The 17,617-nt window shown below is 36.3% G+C and overlaps 1 protein-coding gene and 1 long non-coding RNA gene across 19 annotated transcripts in view; both read left to right on the forward strand.

The window, feature by feature from the left end:
• si:ch211-165f21.6 overlaps positions 1 to 1,400 on the forward strand; it is a 7,323-nt gene extending 5,923 nt beyond the window's left edge. Inside the window, exon 2 of the mRNA XM_688953.9 lies at positions 1 to 1,400. This exon is cut by the window's left edge and continues 1,420 nt beyond it. The gene's annotated coding sequence lies outside the window, so the exon portion shown is untranslated.
• A 4,988-nt stretch (positions 1,401 to 6,388) lies between these two features.
• LOC137496125 (uncharacterized) lies at positions 6,389 to 17,047 on the forward strand. Of its 18 annotated transcripts, none has more exons than XR_012383042.1 (6): positions 6,389 to 6,846; positions 8,768 to 8,941; positions 9,332 to 9,457; positions 13,859 to 13,979; positions 14,062 to 14,205; positions 16,568 to 17,047. It is a non-coding gene; the product is annotated as an uncharacterized lncRNA (long non-coding RNA). The 18 variants fall into 18 exon arrangements; XR_012383034.1 differs by having other exon boundaries at positions 6,389 to 6,443; positions 13,874 to 13,979; XR_012383041.1 differs by having other exon boundaries at positions 6,389 to 6,443; positions 9,335 to 9,457; positions 13,874 to 13,979.
• Positions 17,048 to 17,617: the final 570 nt, after the last annotated feature.

Consider the following 17,617-nt stretch of genomic DNA (forward strand, 5'->3'; position numbering starts at 1 on the left):
TTTGGTTTCTAAACACATTTGCACTACCATTGATGCTAGAATTACCCGATCATGGGTGTGTTCTGAACTCTAAGTTCTTATTTGTATCTCTCACGGAGGTCTAACAGGAGAACAACATCCCACACAACATGTTAACAACGTGAATACACTGGAGAGTCGAGTAGCTGACTGGTTTGATCACTTGCAGAGAGATTTTAAAGACTTAAAGGGCATCAAACACAAGATGATAAGTGCCATCACGTCTTTCAAAGTTATAAACACTGTCTATTTGCTGCAGACAGAAACTTGGACAAAGTAGGGTATGTAGTGCGGAAGGTGTTCGAAGGTTTGTAAACAGTATACTGTAACGTTTTACAGCGTTTTCTAACTTTTTTTTGCCCTCAAACAAATGAAAATGAACTTCATTTGAATTATACAGAGGTCTTAAAGGGTGGTCCTAGAATTAATTGCATGTTTGAGTGGTCTTAAAGGTGGCAGAATGAATATTTGAGTATCATACCTGCCAACACTCCTGTTTTCACCGGGAGTCTCTTGTATTTCAGACACATCTTCTGCCACCCTCCCGTTTTGTTATTACTCCCAGAAAACTCCAATAATTTTACCCCCTTAAGTTGGGTCGCCAACTTAAGTATAGTATACCGATCGCAGCGGGTGCCCGAAACCCGCTCCATAGTACAGAAACCGCTTCATAACCACAGGACAATTACTTACCCGGTTCTCAACAGTGTTATTCAGACACCTCACCCCTGAATGCAATAGCAAATAATGTTCAGTACATGAAAAGGCATATCATGAAGCTTCAAACAACAGAGTTTTCCTGTTCTTGTGTAAATCCCATGAATATTCAATCCCAATGAAAGAAAGGCCAATCAGAACAAAACACATTTCCCAGGGGATGATTGAGTTAATGAACTCTATGGCACCTTTAACTGAAAACAACTTGCAATGAGATATCTTAAAATACATCAATGCCATTGATTAGTCTCAAGATGCACACCAGTTATGCATTTCTAAGTCACTTTTATAAAAACTACCTCAATGTCCTGATTTATCAAAGGTATCCTGGTTGAATCTAAACCTTGTTTGTGAAACTGTCTTCAAATGTTTTGCTTTATTTTGTGTTGTCTGCATGGGGATGTTTGGCACATTATAATATTTTATAAACTGTTGGGTCAAAATTTTATTGGTTGCATTGCATTTGAAGATTGAATTTTTTAATATTGGTTTATTCTTAATTTAGGTGCAGGGAAAACATAATTACATAAAGCTGACAGGGCAGATCAGTTTTTAATCTGTGATTATTAAAATTTTCTTTGTTTGTTTTTTAATTCTACAAGGTTTGTTTTTAATTCTCACTTGTATTTTGATCATCCAGTCACATTAAATAATTTATCAGAGTTTATGTTTGTTGCTGTTGTCATTCATCTATAGTGTAATAATTAAAGGTGCATCTGCCTAAATGCTAACCGCTTAGCTTATTATCTTTGGACAGCGAGGAGGGACTGTGTTTCAAAGCCACGCCTCCTGAAATCACGAACATGCGCACCGAGACACGACAACAGACAACCCACTAGTTCATGTCATACGCCAGTTAGAAATGTAGTTAGTGGTTGGCCGGCAGCATGCAGGAATTACTTTTATTACTAAGCTACACTTACATGCTATTTAAGAGTAAATATTCAGAGTAGCATGGTAAACAGTATAGGAAGGCTGTCATTGTTCAAAAATAAACCAATGTGAATATAAAACCAACTTCACCTCAGTAAAACATGCTAGACGCAATAGCGCTATTCACTGATGTTCTGCCCTGCTGAAAAATCCAGCTTAAACCAGCCTAGGATGGTTGGCTGGTTTTAGCTGGTCGACCAGCCTGGTTTAAGAGGGGTTTTGGCCATTTCCAGCCTGGTCTTAGCTGGTTAGGCTGGGAAATGACCAGCTAAAACCAGCTTGACCAGCCTAGCCAGGCTGGGAGCCCATCCAAAATCAACTATGTCTAGCTTAAACCAGGCTGGTCAAGTTGGTTTTAGCTGGTCATTTTTCAGCCTGACCAGCTAAGACCAGGCTGAAAACCAGCCTGGAAATGGCCAAAACCCCTCTAAAACCGGGCTGATCGACCAGCTAAAACCAGCCAACCATCCTAGGCTGGTTTAAGCTGGATTTGTCAGCAGGGTGTTGTTAAACTAAATAACATTCGACATTACTGATGCTGTCAAAGGTCCCTTATGAAGCTGAAAAAAGTCACATCAATCTTTCACCGGGAGACTTCAGTGGCTGAACAAAACTTCAGTGCATGTAACCCATTCATAACACAACACAACACAACACACTCTACATCAGCTTTGGGGGACTAAAATAGGTTCAAAACAGTAAAACATTACCCGTCTGACAGAAATACTTCAGCTATGGTGTCGTCCTTCCTCCAGCCTGCAAAACTAACTCCAATACTGATTCAGGAGTTTAAATAGTTTACAAATGTCGTGAACGAGAGCTGCTCATGTAGGCTTGCACGTGTAAGGGAGGCCAGCTAGTGAAGTGTGACCTGTGACCTCTTAAGGTGCTCTAGTGACAGATGCTACAGGCCATGGTCTTTAGCCTTCTTGTTAAAGCAACCAACTCCTATGTGGAAGGTTGCCGCTGAGCGGGGTTATGCCGAGATCAGACTGCATGATTTTCAAAGTAATCGTGTCACGGATGTTTTCACACTGCATGAGTGTCCGGGCTGGCATTTTGTCGCTGTTTTGTTTACACTGCAAGATGGATCGGCGACAGGGGCTTTCACATTGCATGACTTTACAATAGGAAGAATCGGCGACAACTTCGTCCAAACTACGTCTCACAACCAAACACACATAGTATATATTTTATCATTAACTACATAACGATAAAGAAGCCTTTAATGGGGTAGAAAATGTACATATTTGCTCACCTGGGTTTGAAAGGAATTACCAATTTCTCCTCGTCTTTTTTTTTTGACCCGGTTGTGATATTGCTCACATGACTCGTCAAACAGACATGGGTGCTACTGCCAAATATACACTAATTTTAACTCCATTTCTTGGATAAAAAAAAAATGAAAGTGAGCGCTTTTAACTTCTCTCCCAACCTCCGCTGGCCTGCAGGCACACACACAGGTGAATGCTGCTCTCTCATTGGCTGTAGGTGATGGTGGATGTTATTTTCAGTCAAAACCCTTTTCACACAGTATGATTTGAATCGCCGACAGCTCCAGATATCCGGCACGCCAAATATCTCACAGAATCCGGCGACTTATCAGCGATTCTCTCAGCTCGCGTCTATAGTGATAGTTCATACTGTGTGATCGTCACTCACGTGCACGAGCACCGATTTGCCTGTGATTTCAGGCATTTGTCTGCGATTTCTCAAAACCTGTCGGCGAGTCAAAATCGGGACTAAAATCACGCAGTCTGAACTCGGCATTACACACGCGCTAATTGCGGATATGCGGAAGCAGACATGCGCAGAAGTCCAAATCTACATTTGCTGACAAACAGTTTGAGCTACTTATCTGTATTATCGGAGATATCGGCCCGGCAATATTTAATTGGATGAACATCTTTTAGTTTTATGCCTTATCCAGAATCTAAAAAAACATATAACTACATTTAGATCATTTACTGTATCATTACTATTGGAATGTGAAGAGACTTTCAACCAGCACAACAACACATGCTTCTGAAGATGATCACCTACTGCACCTTTAAAGGGCCATGACACCCCTCACTTTCGGTTAAAGTCTACTTTAGAATTGTTTCAAAAGATGCATGATTAATGGGCGTGGAGCTCCATTAGCATAGGGCAGGAGTGGGCGTGGCCAGCAGGGGAGAAGGGGAGCGAACAACTGTTGATGTCAGATAGCTCATAAAATGAGACACAAACCGTGAGGAGACGCATGAGTTTATAGTTTACAAAGTTAAAATGCAAAGAAATTAACAGTAATTTAATGCCCTGCTACATTTGTTATTTGTAATTTCATATACACATAACCACAATTTATATCATTATAAAGATAATCGTGTTCATATAAACACTAAATGAGGACTTCTTCCTCAATTCCCGGGTCTTAATCATAGATCTGAATGCAGACTCAGTGCAGCAGGTCTCCTGACCTGTCTATTTTAACCATTAGTCCTGCTGGTAATCGGAGGATTTAGGCAAACACAGCAGCACGGCGATGTGTCTGACTGTGAATGAACTCCTGATACAAGACAACATCCGCCATCCTCTAATTCTCGTGCTGCTCTCCCGACAAAAATGCTTGCATCACACACACAGCTTGTCTGTATGCGCGTCTGCGTCTGCCTTGCCTTCGAAAAGCATGTGCTGTCGTGCTCTCATGAATAGTTAAGCAGCCGGCTCTTCTCATAGGATAAGGAAACTACGCTTTGAATAATAATGAGAAACCGACGCGTCATCATTGCACTTGCGGTACTTCGCTACGTCGCTGATTTTGATCCCGCCCCAAAAATCATTTTAAACCCGGAAGCTGAAATTAGCTGACAAAAGCTCAAAATTATCCAGTTTTCCCCACAATTAAAGCTGACAGATGCTAACATTGTCTTAACTGATGCTCAACACACACACATCTGTTAATATAAAAAAAAAATAGTTCTCCAGGGTGTCCTGAACCTTTAAGTTCATGTTCTATGAGCATAATAGGATCCAGCAGATGGCGCTGGTTTTAAAGTTTTAAAGTTAAAATAAAAGGCTATTAGTGGTTAATTTACTCACTCTCAGATAATACACAATATATAAGATATTTATTCTGAACATTAAAAAGAAGATTCCTGCTGAACATGTGGGTCGTTGTGGTTGCCATGATGCTTCCAACTGAAATTAATTCATTACATTATTGGGTAATATTTAATCAGTACCAGAAGGATGAGCTACAGACAGAAGCCCATAAGATAAGGTATAATAACATAAGATAACAGATGTTAAATAGAGACAGTCATTGGGGTTATTCCTGTCACTCATCTGCAGAGAGGTAATGTCTTTTTTAGCAGTGAAATGCTTAAATTTCTCTGCTGATACACATTAAATGGTGCTTTTATAGGATGTAGCATTTTCATTACAGACAGAGCACCAGAATGAGTAAGATATTATGGGCATCAGAGCAAAACAAGAACATTTAATAAAAATAATGTGGGATTATTTAGGAAAATTTATATTTAGTTTAGCAAACAGTCTTTAAATAATTAACATAAAAGCACAACTGCATAACATTTACTGTGAAGTTATTTAAACAACTTTAAAGTAGAAAAGGAAATTTGCACAAATATCTCTGAATATTTAATTGTTTAATTGGCAAGGCAAGGCAAGTTTATTTATATAGCACATTTCATACACAATGGCAATTCAAAGTGCTTTACATAAACAAGAATAAAAGAAACAAGTAAAATAAAATAAAAACAAATAATAAAAATGCGTAAAAACAAAACAAAACATAAAAACAGGTAAAATGTGATATAAAAGAATGAAGAAGAGAAAAACATGATAGTGCAATCTGTCACACAATATTCACACAATCTATTGTGTGAATATTCATCTTCATGTGGTATTTGTAGTTCTTTTGTGTACTACACTTACTGGCCACATTATTAGGTACACCTTACTAGTATCTGGTTGGCCCCCCTTTGCCTTCGGAACTAATAATCCTTCCTTAATCCTTTGTGGCAAAGATTCAACAAGTATTGGAAATATTCCTCAGAGATTTTGCACCCGCTGTAATCTTCTGCTGCTGTAGCCCATCCGCCAAAGGGTTGGACGTGTTGTGTTTAAAGGTACTCTTCTGCAGTCCTCGGTTGTAACGAGTGCTTATTTGAGTTACTGTTGGATCAGCCCATCAGGCACCAACAACCATGCCCCATTCAAAGTCACTTAAATCACCTTTCTTCCCCATTCTGATGCTCGGTTTGAACTGCAGCAGATCCTCTTGACCATGTCTACATGCATAAATGCACTGAGTTGCTACCATGTGATTGACTGATTAGTAATGTGCAGTAACGAACAGTTGGACAGGTGTACCTAATAAAGTGGCCAGTGCGTGTATCGATGTACTGTAATGGTAGTATGAAAAGTTGCTAAATCTAGCAACAAAATTGGCAAACACTGGTTATTTTTAGCTTTTCACATGGGGCATGGATTGAGCAGCGCGTGACGTCACTCTATTAAAACAGCGACGCCCCTTCATCGTCGTAATTATTTAATTATTTTTCATTTAACCCCAAGTTTAAATATCGCAAGGTGTATTGAATGTATGCAATATATTTGTACAACAGAAAATAATATAAACCTAGATATATTACTTGCTTGAAAAGCCCGCAAAACGACTGGCCGAAGCTGGGGTCAAGGGTCAGCGCGCGCGCGCGCGTAGCAGACGGTTGTTTTCTGACTGGATCTCCACATGAGAGGATTGCGCTGAGGTAAAGTTACCATTTCAGTTCCGACAGATAACAGTGAGGAAAAAGTTTGTCTCAAAGCAATTTAACGACTTAAAGTTGCCTCGTTTTTCAGTGAATCCACCATAATGTTCGCAGAAGTCATGGATTTTATTTGAGTCTATTTGCGACACTCGTCAACACCGTTAATAGCCGTTAAATACCGTTAAAGGTCAGATGACTCGGATTGATACGCCCTATGCCATGATAATATTAGCGAGAGGAAAATAATGTTTTAATAATTAATATTTTAAAATATCTAAATCTAGAAATATTACTTGGTTGAAAAGGCTGGGTGAGATATAAGCTGTAGTTAAAGGGTCAGCGTGGACATTGAAGAGTGAAGTGTTTTTCTGACTGGATCTCCACATGAGAGGATTGCGCTGAGGTCAAGTTTACATTTCAGTTCCGACAGATAACAGTGAGGGAAAAGTTATTTTTATTCTATTGTATTTATTTGTCTTTCCTTTGCAGGGTGGAAAATAACTGTATACAGTTGAAGTTGAATTATTAGCCCTCCTGAATATTAGCAACCCCTTTCCTCCCCAGTTTCTGTTTCATGGAAAGATTTTTTTCAACTTAACTCTGAACATAATAGTTTTAATAACTCATCTTTAATAACTGATTTATTTTATGTTTGCTATGATGACAGTAAATAATATTTTAGATATTTTTAAAAATACAAGCATTCAGATTCAAAGTGTGATTCTAAGACTTAATAAGGGCAATTAGGCAAGTCATTGTATAACAGTAGATTCTTCTACAGACAATCAAAAATATTTATGGCTTAAGAGGGTAAATAATATTAACCTTAAAACGGGTTTCAAAGTATTTAAACCTGCTTTTATTCTAGCCATAAACAAAAAAAAAAAAAAACTAAAACAAAAAAAACAAGTAAGCCTTTCTCCGGAAGAAAAAAATATTATGGGAAATACTGTTAAAATTCCTTGCTCTGTTAAACATCATTTGGGAAATATTTATTTTAAACAAATTCTCAGGAGTGCTAATAATTTTGACTTAAACTGATAATCGTTTTGAATAATCGTGATTTCAATTATGACCAAAAAATCCTGATTATGATTTTTCCCAAAATCGAGCAGCCCTAACGGGGCTCTATTACATTTAACATTTTCTTAAAACCCGACATTTCCACTACCGGTTAAGGTCTCATATCCACAGCTATAAATGTACCGATCGCCTCTGTGATTTGTTTTGAAGGAAAGCCATTAGAATCCACAGCAAATCAGCCAGCAGAGTATCAATAATGGACTTTTATTGGTCATTTTTGTAATTTGCATGACTTAACTTTTAAGTTTCGTGCCAGTAATCTGGTTTGCTCTATAATACAGTAACAAACACGTGAACTAGGAAATAGTTTTTTTCTCGCGCTTGATCAACTTCTGAGAGTTTATAACGGCTTTAACACACACTTTTCAAGTTCAAATTATATACACACACACACAAATATATATATATATATATATATATATATAATCACAATTGTAATTTTAAAAAATTTATTAAATTTAAAATTTGTTTTTTAAAAAAAAGTTATGCTGAATAAAAAGAAAGTGTATCTATACAGTTATGTTTGGCTTTTGACACATTATTTAAAATATCTGGCTAGGAAATTTCTATTAACCTTTTTTTCTTTGGTAGGGCTAGTGTAAATTTTGGCAGGGCAAGTAAAAACCTACCACTGGCCTAATCGGGCCAGTAGAAAAAATCCTTAGCATTAAAACCCGTGTTTTGCGTTAATGTCTGCTAAATACGCACATGTGGTGAACATTTTCCAACGGAAACTGGTTGTGCTACAACAATTTTACGCATTCTCACAAATGCTTTCAAATATATTTTGAGGTTGGATAGATAAAATTTTGGGCGCAGATGCGACAAATGGTTGCAATGTTTTTTAGCCCTGTCATCAGATAGAAATCTAGCACAGCAGAAGCAGCATCAAATATATTAATGTGTTTAAAAGAAATCTACAAATATTTATTTAAACATCTTCCACTGGCTCTAAAGCAAACAAGTCAAGCTGACATGATTCATTTATACATGGTGAGTTTTTGAATATGTGATCATAAAATTTCAGACTCAACCCTCGTCATGTTATTCGCTGTGCAGATTATCATAAATGTGGTCAAAACCTGTAAAAAATATAGCAATGATGTATAAATGAAATATGGATTTTTACATGTGTTGTAAATTAATTCAATCATTAAAAACAATTGTAAATAATAAAAATATTAATATTTAATAATTAAAATGTTCTGAATTCCTCCACACCTTTTTTCTTCTCGTCCCAGTAACAGGACCAGTACGATGAGGAGCAGCAAACAAAGATTCAATCCTACAGAAACACCAATGACCAGAAGAAGAGAAGAAGATGATGATGATGATGATGATGATGATAACGAAGCTGAAGAGAGAAGATGGCAGACCTGTTCATAAAGCACATGCTGTATGATAATATTACAGAGGTAAATTATCTCTCATTATTCCCAGACCTCTGACTGAGATCCAGCTGTGCGGCGACTCTCCTCTCTTTGTTTCACAGTAGTAGAAACCCTCATCAGACTTTAAGACGGTAGGAATGCTAATCTCTCCTGTCTGATTCTGGAGTCTGGAGTCTGTGATCAGATGTACAGAAGGAAAATGTGTGTGTGTAATTGAGATGTGGATGTGTGTAGATGCTGTGATCTCTCCATGTACAATGATGTTCAGAGGATGGTGTTTCTCTCCAGATTCAGACTCACACCAGTAAACTCCAGTGTCAGATGTGCTGAGAGACTGGATTCCACATGTAGATCCTGTTTGTGCTGAACAATCTTGTGTGTTTGTTTGTATGTATCTTCTCACTGTCCATCCAGCAGAGTCACAGCTCAGAGAGAGAGAGTCAGAGGAGAAGTGTTGACTTCTGCTGGGCCTGAGCACCAGGCGCACTGAAGCAGAAACACCTGAGGAATAAAAAAAAGATCTCTGCTCATCTTAAAAAGGTATTGAAACATAACTTAGATGCAACTTAAAGGTGTAGTTAATAATTATTGAAAAAGACTCTTAAAATGGATCAGATCGAACACCAAAAAACATCTGAGGCCAACCAGCCTGAGATGTGTAAACATTCAGACATGCTAAAAAGAAAAAGAGCTGGGTCACCCCTATCAAACAGACGGCAAAATGGGAAAATGTAAGTTTTGGCACTCCTGGTTGGAGAAACACAAGTTTAAACAGTGGCTGAAACCTGTCGCTGAAAACATCCATGTAATTTGTTCTTTTCAAGCTGTATACACACTGCATACACAAGATGACTGTAGAGAGTGGATCATGTGTTCAACCTGTTCATCTGCTGCTCAGTAAACTTAAAAAGCTGTGTGAATTTGACAGCGCACAAGGCACAGCAGAACATGCTGATTTAAGCACACTAACTTTTATTAGTCTTTAGCCCCTTTCACACATACAGACTAACATCTAACATCTAAAGCAGGTGTCTCACGTCAGCCCGTTCTAGACGTGGACGCGCTTATTACGGCAATCTTCCTTCTGCATTCACACAGCGCAGCATTCCGGCAAATTACCGGTAATGTTACAACTTCTCTTTCCGGAAAATAGCCAAAACAAATTTACCGGTATTTTCAAAAAGGGCCTGTTCACACATACAACCTTTCCGGAAAATTGCCGGTAATTTTCCGTCATAACGTGAGCGCTTTAATGGTCAAATAGGTGTCAAAACGCGGTGTTTAGTGATTATGTACATTAACCCTCATTTGTGTTATAAACAAACGAGTTGAGGATCAAAAGACGTGAAAGAGAAACCATTAAAGAGACAGCGCGCTATAATCCTTCTGCCGCCTGTTTTTATCATTATTAAACAAACACAACGAGAAAACCCTCGCTGCTCTTGACTGAAGGACTGCTGTAGCTAAAGTGTTTTTCTTACAGTGAAGATGCTTAAAGCACAGTTTGTTTTATATTTTTATTCTATTGTATTTATTTCTCTTTCCTTTGCAGGGTGGAAAATAACTGTATGTATACAGTTGAAGTCAGAATTATTAGCCCTCTTGAATATTAGCAAACCTTTTCCTGCCCAATTTCTGTTTCATGGAAAGAATATTTTATTATTTATATTATTTTATTTCTGAACATAATAGTTTTGATATCTCATTTCTAATTACTGATTTCTTTTTGTCTTTGCTATAATGACAGCACACATAATATTTTACTAGATATTTTTCAAAATACAAGCATTCAGATTAAAGTGCAGTTCAAAGGCTTAATTAGAGTAATAAGGCAAGTCATTATAACGGTAGTTTATTCTGCAGACAATCAAAAATATATATTGCTTAAGGGGGCTAATAATATTGACCTTAAATTGGTTTCAAAATATTTAAACCTTTCTTTATTCTAGCTAAAATAAAACAAATAGAAGAAAAAATATTATAGGAAATACTGTTAAAATTCCTTGCTCTGTTAAACATAATTTGGGAATTATTTATTAAAAAAAAAAAAAATCTCAGGAGTGCTATAAATTTTGACTTTAACTGGCAATGGTTTTGAATAATCGTGATTACAATTATGACCAAAATAATCGTGATTATGATTTTTCTCAAAATCGAACAGCCCTACTATTATATATGTATTTTTAGGTACCAAAAAAATAAATAAAAATCTAAACGCATGCTTAAAATTCCAACATAGTAGTAAAAATTATTAAAATAAATAACTTTAAATAATTATTTAAATTTTGCTCACTCGCGCAATCTGCTTGTAAACGTGTCGTAAAGGCAAAATCAAAACTAAAATGGCAGACAAACGTAAATGCAGTGATTCTTTAGAGGCGAAGAAAAAGATTAGACAGTATGACAAAGCCTACCTAAATTTTGGTTTTGTTGAAGGCCAAGACAAGTTAAAACTGATTAATTAATATTTTCTATACATATTACTATATATTAATATTACACAAACACACACACACACACACACACACACACACACACACACACACACATATATATATATATATATATATATATATATATATATATATATATATATACACACACACACACACACACACACACACAGTACATATGTATGTGCGTGCGTGTGTATTTATATGGTGGGGGGGCTCCAATGTTTGTATATGTTCATGGGGGGGGCCCCAAAGAAAAAGGTTGGGAACCACTGCTGTAGAGCAGCAGGACTGAGAGTGTAAGAGCCTCCAGCTCCTCTGCTGCTGTCTGACAGATGATCAGCATCTCTGAACCAGCTGAACGTCCAGCCTTTAGAGGAGCCTGGAACCTCACAGATCAGAGTCACCGAGTGTCCTTCAGTGAGCCACGGCTGTGGAGACACTCGCACTGCTGCCTGAGCTTCATCTGAACCAAACATGAGGAGTTACAGAGCCATAGAGGAGCAGATACAGACTCTGATAATACTGAACACACACACCCGAAGACACAGTCAGAGTAACAGCAGCACTGATGTCTGATCTCTGTGAGTCTGATCTCTCTCCTCTACAGCTGTATTGACCACTGACAGACACAGAATCAGCTCTGAAACTCAACTCTGCTGCTGATGTTGTTCTGTGTGGATTGTGAGGGTCTCCATCTTTAATCCAGCTGTATTTGATCCACTGAATGTTACCTCCTGTCTGTATGTCACATGTGAGAGTGACTGTCTCTTCAATGAACACAGGCTGATCTGGACTCATATTCACTGCAGGCTTTGATCTTGCTGGATTAATACACATATGAGGAAATATAGATGAAGACAGAAAAGTGCTGCAAAACATTGAAGATCTAAACCAGCTTAATTTGGATTGATGATTAAACAAATATTTACAATTACTTGTTAAAACCAATTGAAAGATTAATGTTATAGACAATCTGCATAGTTTTTTTATTTGCTTTGCATCCACATCTAACGCAACTGCAATATGCATCATATAATACTTAAATATAGAGTATAATCAAACTTATATAAGTAGTCTAACAAAGTGTACAGAAACCCAGTGCCATACCTATATAACCTGCATGCACCAGACCGAATCACAACACAAGTTTTGGTGCCACTTAAATGCCACATAAAAACACACATTATTTCTGGTTACGACATGCATTGAGTATCAGCATGATCAGAAAAACTTATTTCCTCAGATAGAAAACTTGAAAGATGAGAGCTTTGAATTAATGCAATTTCAAGACATCTTTCTAAAATTGTTACTGTCTATTTTATTTTCACGTTTCGAATTGAAAACTCAATTCATCGGTAAATGAGAGCATTCACAGAACAATGTGACTGCAGAAACTACACATCCTCTGACGTCAGCAGGTAGACTAACATTAGCTGATATAGTTAAATGACAATTCTAATATTGATCTCCTAACACATTTGAACACATACGGCACTTTATAAAACAGTCCTTTATTTGTAATTTATCTTTAAATACAAAACTTTACAACACCACCAAAGATACATTTTTTTAAGCATGACACATGACCACTCTCATCTACCACTACCATTTACCCATCCTCAAATTCAAATACATCAGTCCACAAGACAGCAGCCTTAAGTAAAATATGTGTGCAAGACTGCTACTGAGATTAGATACACAGTAGTGATGAGAAATTCAGATGTTTAACCCGAACCGAATCTTTTGAGTCAATCTTCCCAAGTTTTGACTCAACAAGCCAAAACTATATAGTGAGCAATCATAATCTCAGTCAGTTTAATCAGTAAAGATTAGTTCAGTCACAGCAGGCTGTCGTGTAGTGTTTGTGTTCGATTCACCTGCTGAATCACGCATGCGCAGTATTATGAGTTCACCCGTTCTCAAATCTGATCTCCGTGTAGACTACTGTTCTAATAACTGAATAACTTGGGAATTTGGTTTATTTCGAATCGGGGTCACCTTTGTAAATGAGATCTTGTTTTTTTTTTACCTGGTTAAATAAAGAGAAAGGAATTATGGTAACACTTCAGATTAGGTACCAATTATCACTACTGCTGAGTAGTTTAGTTAATACTTTTTACAGAGTTAATACTTTGGGTGAACATGTTTAAAACACTTGGGAACATGACCTAGCCTAAGTGAAAGATTCATAATGGAAACTAAACATGGGCCAATGAAAGTGTTTAAGTCTGTTTGGTGTCGACTTGGTGCGTCCCATTACTAAGAAAATACACCTGATTCAATTCATCAGCTCATTACTATGAATTCAAGACTTGATGGTGTGGTCAAGTCCTGTCAGATGAACGGCACCACAAAGTCATCAACACAAGTGGAGAATTGACTTTATTCTTATTTTTATTCTTTGATTCTTCAATTTTCATGTTTTGACATGCAGTGTTTGTTTTTGATATGTTTTTGTTAAAATTGATCAGTTTTGTTTACTCAGTTGTTTTATAAACAGAGTTAACAGACTGCTGTATTTTCTTGGAGTTTACCAAAAAAAGCTACAGCGCCATCCTGTGCTCATGAAATGCTTTTGACTTCATGATTATGACTTGTCAACAAATGTAAGTACAGATGTTCTAGTAAGACCTGAATGCAGCACTACTTTGTGCCTAATGAGAATAACATATTAAATGTACTTTTGAGGAACACCAGGAGCAGTTTCAGCTTTCAGAAGAAAATATTGTGTCCAATCGCCCTCCCTGCTCTCCAGTAACTCAGTGATCTTTAACATGAGAATGGAGGACGAAAAGAAAAGGGAAGCTTCAGCTGGTGATGATGATGATGATGGTAAGGTCAATCTCTTTTAGGGCCCTATCATACATACAAGACGTGTTTGGCTCAATTTGTTGCAATTTTCAGACCAGTGCAACCCTAATTTTCCTGCTTTGTGTCAGTGTTTAAATAGCAACTAGCGCCACTTTGTGGACTCATGGGTGTTCTGGTCTAGAAAGAGGTGTATTAAGACGCATTGTTGGTGCATTGCTATTTTGAGGAACAGAGTGTGTTAGTTATGCGCCTATGCTGGTTTAAATGCGTACACATTGCTTAATACACACAGGATGATCAACAATACACAAATATCTTTACATATGAAAAAGAATTAAAGGATATAATATAACTAATGTATTATTTTCTACATAAATATAAACACCACTGCCTCTGTGCCACCTTCATCTAGGGGTCTTTTTCAGTTTATTCATGACTATCTGCATTTGTATTATGTTATTATTATTATTATTATTATTATTGTTAGTATTATTTATTATATGCATATTTATATATATATATAAAAAAAACAAGTTTAGATTTGTCCACCTGTGGGGTTTTGGAGACGTCTGCATCACCATATGTGGATAAGAACAGGACGTGTGTTTGGATATAAATTGTGCTTTTTGACCACGCTTCGTTATTGTTGTTTATTTATTCCTTTGCTGGAAATTAGAACTGAATTTAGAAATAGTGTTGAAACAAATCTTTGCACTTAACAAAGGAAATTAAATATGTAGGCTAATGGATATCTTCAGTGAAGTGCGTACAACACTATTTCCTTACTCCAGGAGTAAAGAGTGAAGTAAAGAGGCTGAATGGAGGAGGCTCGTTCTTTATCCTCGCGCTGCAGATGCTTTGTTTAACTGTTTTCTCGCTAGTGAAGCGTTCATTTTACACTCACAAAATCCTTGATGTAAACAGCAAATGCGCCACGGCCTGACACAACTGACTCTTAAAGGGAATGAGAGATGAGACTCTGATTGGTTTTATGCACATTATGCTCAAAACACACCCTATACAGAATCTGCGCAAGCAGATTTTAGCCCTTCATGGAGGCTTTATTTACTCGTGTTAATGTGTGTAAATTACTTTACACAAGTATATTATATTTGTTCAGTTTAATTTAATTAAATGTTAATTAGATTCAGCAATATTGACAAATTTAAAAAGTGTTCGTTTGATTTATAATAAAGTTTCTAACGTAATATTTTCTGTCTTTTAGTAGATCTATTATATGAGAGACTTGCTTTGTTTAACAATTAAGAATTTTTACAAATTCTCAGCAGAAATAGCAAAAAATATCTGCAGATTCTGTCTGGCCCTACTCATAACTGATAAAGAGAATATCACAGCCCTGTTAGAGCATGCGCCAGGTTGTGCAGAGTGCATTTTTCCATCCTTAAAATAGCGAAAGTGGATTCGGACTCAGCCCCTTAATGCTTTTGGGCCATGAGCTTTAGACTTTGTGCCTAGATGGTTAAAATAGAGCCCTTAGATAGTTTTGAAGTAGTTATGAAGTAAAAATGATGAGGAATATTTTCCCAGCGTTTATGCATTTTGTCAGTACATTTACACTAAAATGACGGCCTGAAACAAACTTTTGAATACAAGATTCAGAGTGAACTTTTAGAAAACTCTGCTATTTATAATCTCTGTGTTGATTACAAGTGCAAGTCTGTGAAAATGGTGACATCGTGTGGATGAGTTATGTGTGTTTAGTCTATAAGGGGTTTCTACTTCCATCACAGTTTGTTCAGTGACCTGTTTGCTGAGTATCTGGAGATACTCTGATGTAAACAACAGCATGGATTGCACGGTTGATGTGCAACTTAACAAACTAATATGTTTTTTTTTCAGTTCGACTGATCAATGCAGCCCAAAACACCACCATAATTGATCAGTTTAATGTAATTGTTTATGTTCTCTGCCTCCAATATGGTCGCTTATTAATGCATCATGTAAAATCTGTAAAGGAGCTCCCGTTTTAAAGCTGATTTAAATGTATATTGTGGAGTTACTAAAGGATCTACAAGTTTAAAAAGCAGCTAGAAATAATAAAAAAGGTAAACTACTCCTTTCTATTGTAGTTACTAATGTATATCCTCATTGTTTTTGTTTATTATTATTGATTATTAGTGTTCATAATCTGTTTCTGTGTTATAATGTGGATGTGCTAACTTAATATTTGGTTAGGGTTCTGATTGTTTAATGTTTAGTACATACACAATATTAAATTAGTGAAAGCATTGATGGAAGGACTGTTTGTTGGACTGGACTTTACTAGAACTATGTTAAGCTGCTTTGACATCATCTACATTGTGAAAAGTGCTGTATAAATAAACATGAAGTGAAGTGAATTGCAGTGTTTGTGCTGTTTCAGATACTGAGCAACATCACCATCTGCTGGCCTGGACAATACAGCTGCGCCATACACACAACATGTCAACAATGCAAAATATTGCTTCATTTCTGTACATCATTGCTGTGCAAACATATATTTAATTTTATACTGAGACAGATGCAGCTCTGAGTTATTTAAAAGGCATAATAAAGTTATTTAATCACATTTAAAGGTCTGGATCAGGGCACGTGTGTTCTCACTCAAGACCATTGGATAAATAATTTCTGTGCTCACAATAACTTATTTGAGCTTTTGGCTATTTTAAGATATTGTATTACAGTGCTTGATTCATTATTTAAACTGTAAAATAAAAAGACAGACAAATCTTCCCTCTGCTGGTCGGTTATTATAGTATTACATCTTAATGATCTAGAAAATTATTTTATTTATCACAAACACTGTAAATCTGTCTGCTAACAGTAGCATAAACAGGATGAAATGTGTTCTTTTATTTTAATGTATATTGTAACATCTAAAACTGTTAAAGTGTTCGTCAAAAAGTCTTGACAAAAACCTGGGGATTTTTTTAGGGTTACTAATAATAATAATAAAAAATAATACAATTTATTTAAAGAGCCTTTCAAGAAACCCAAGGTCATTGTACAACGTGTGTGTATGTGTATATATATATATATATATATATATATATATATATATATACACACACATATGTATAGATAGATAGATAAATTCAATCATTTAAAAATAACTGACAGTATAAAAAAAGAGAATAGAGGGTTGCATTATTGGTGTTTACGTCTGACAATTTGTATTATTAGCATTAGTATGCCTCTGGAAATTAATTTGTTAAAGAAATGTTTACAGGATCTCTTTATTTTGTAATAAAAGTATAATGACCAATTCTCCATGTACAATGACTTTCTATTATGAGTTAAATCACTCACAACATAATACCACAGTCACTTATTGTAAATACTGTAGTATTTTTCAAACACACTATGCTAAAGTGTAATATATTTTATATATTGTAGTATTTACAACACTTTCTTAATGAATGCTACTGCACAC

The sequence above is a fragment of the Danio rerio genome, chromosome 7 (assembly GCF_049306965.1).
Source record: "Danio rerio strain Tuebingen ecotype United States chromosome 7, GRCz12tu, whole genome shotgun sequence".
Taxonomy (NCBI): domain Eukaryota; kingdom Metazoa; phylum Chordata; class Actinopteri; order Cypriniformes; family Danionidae; genus Danio; species Danio rerio.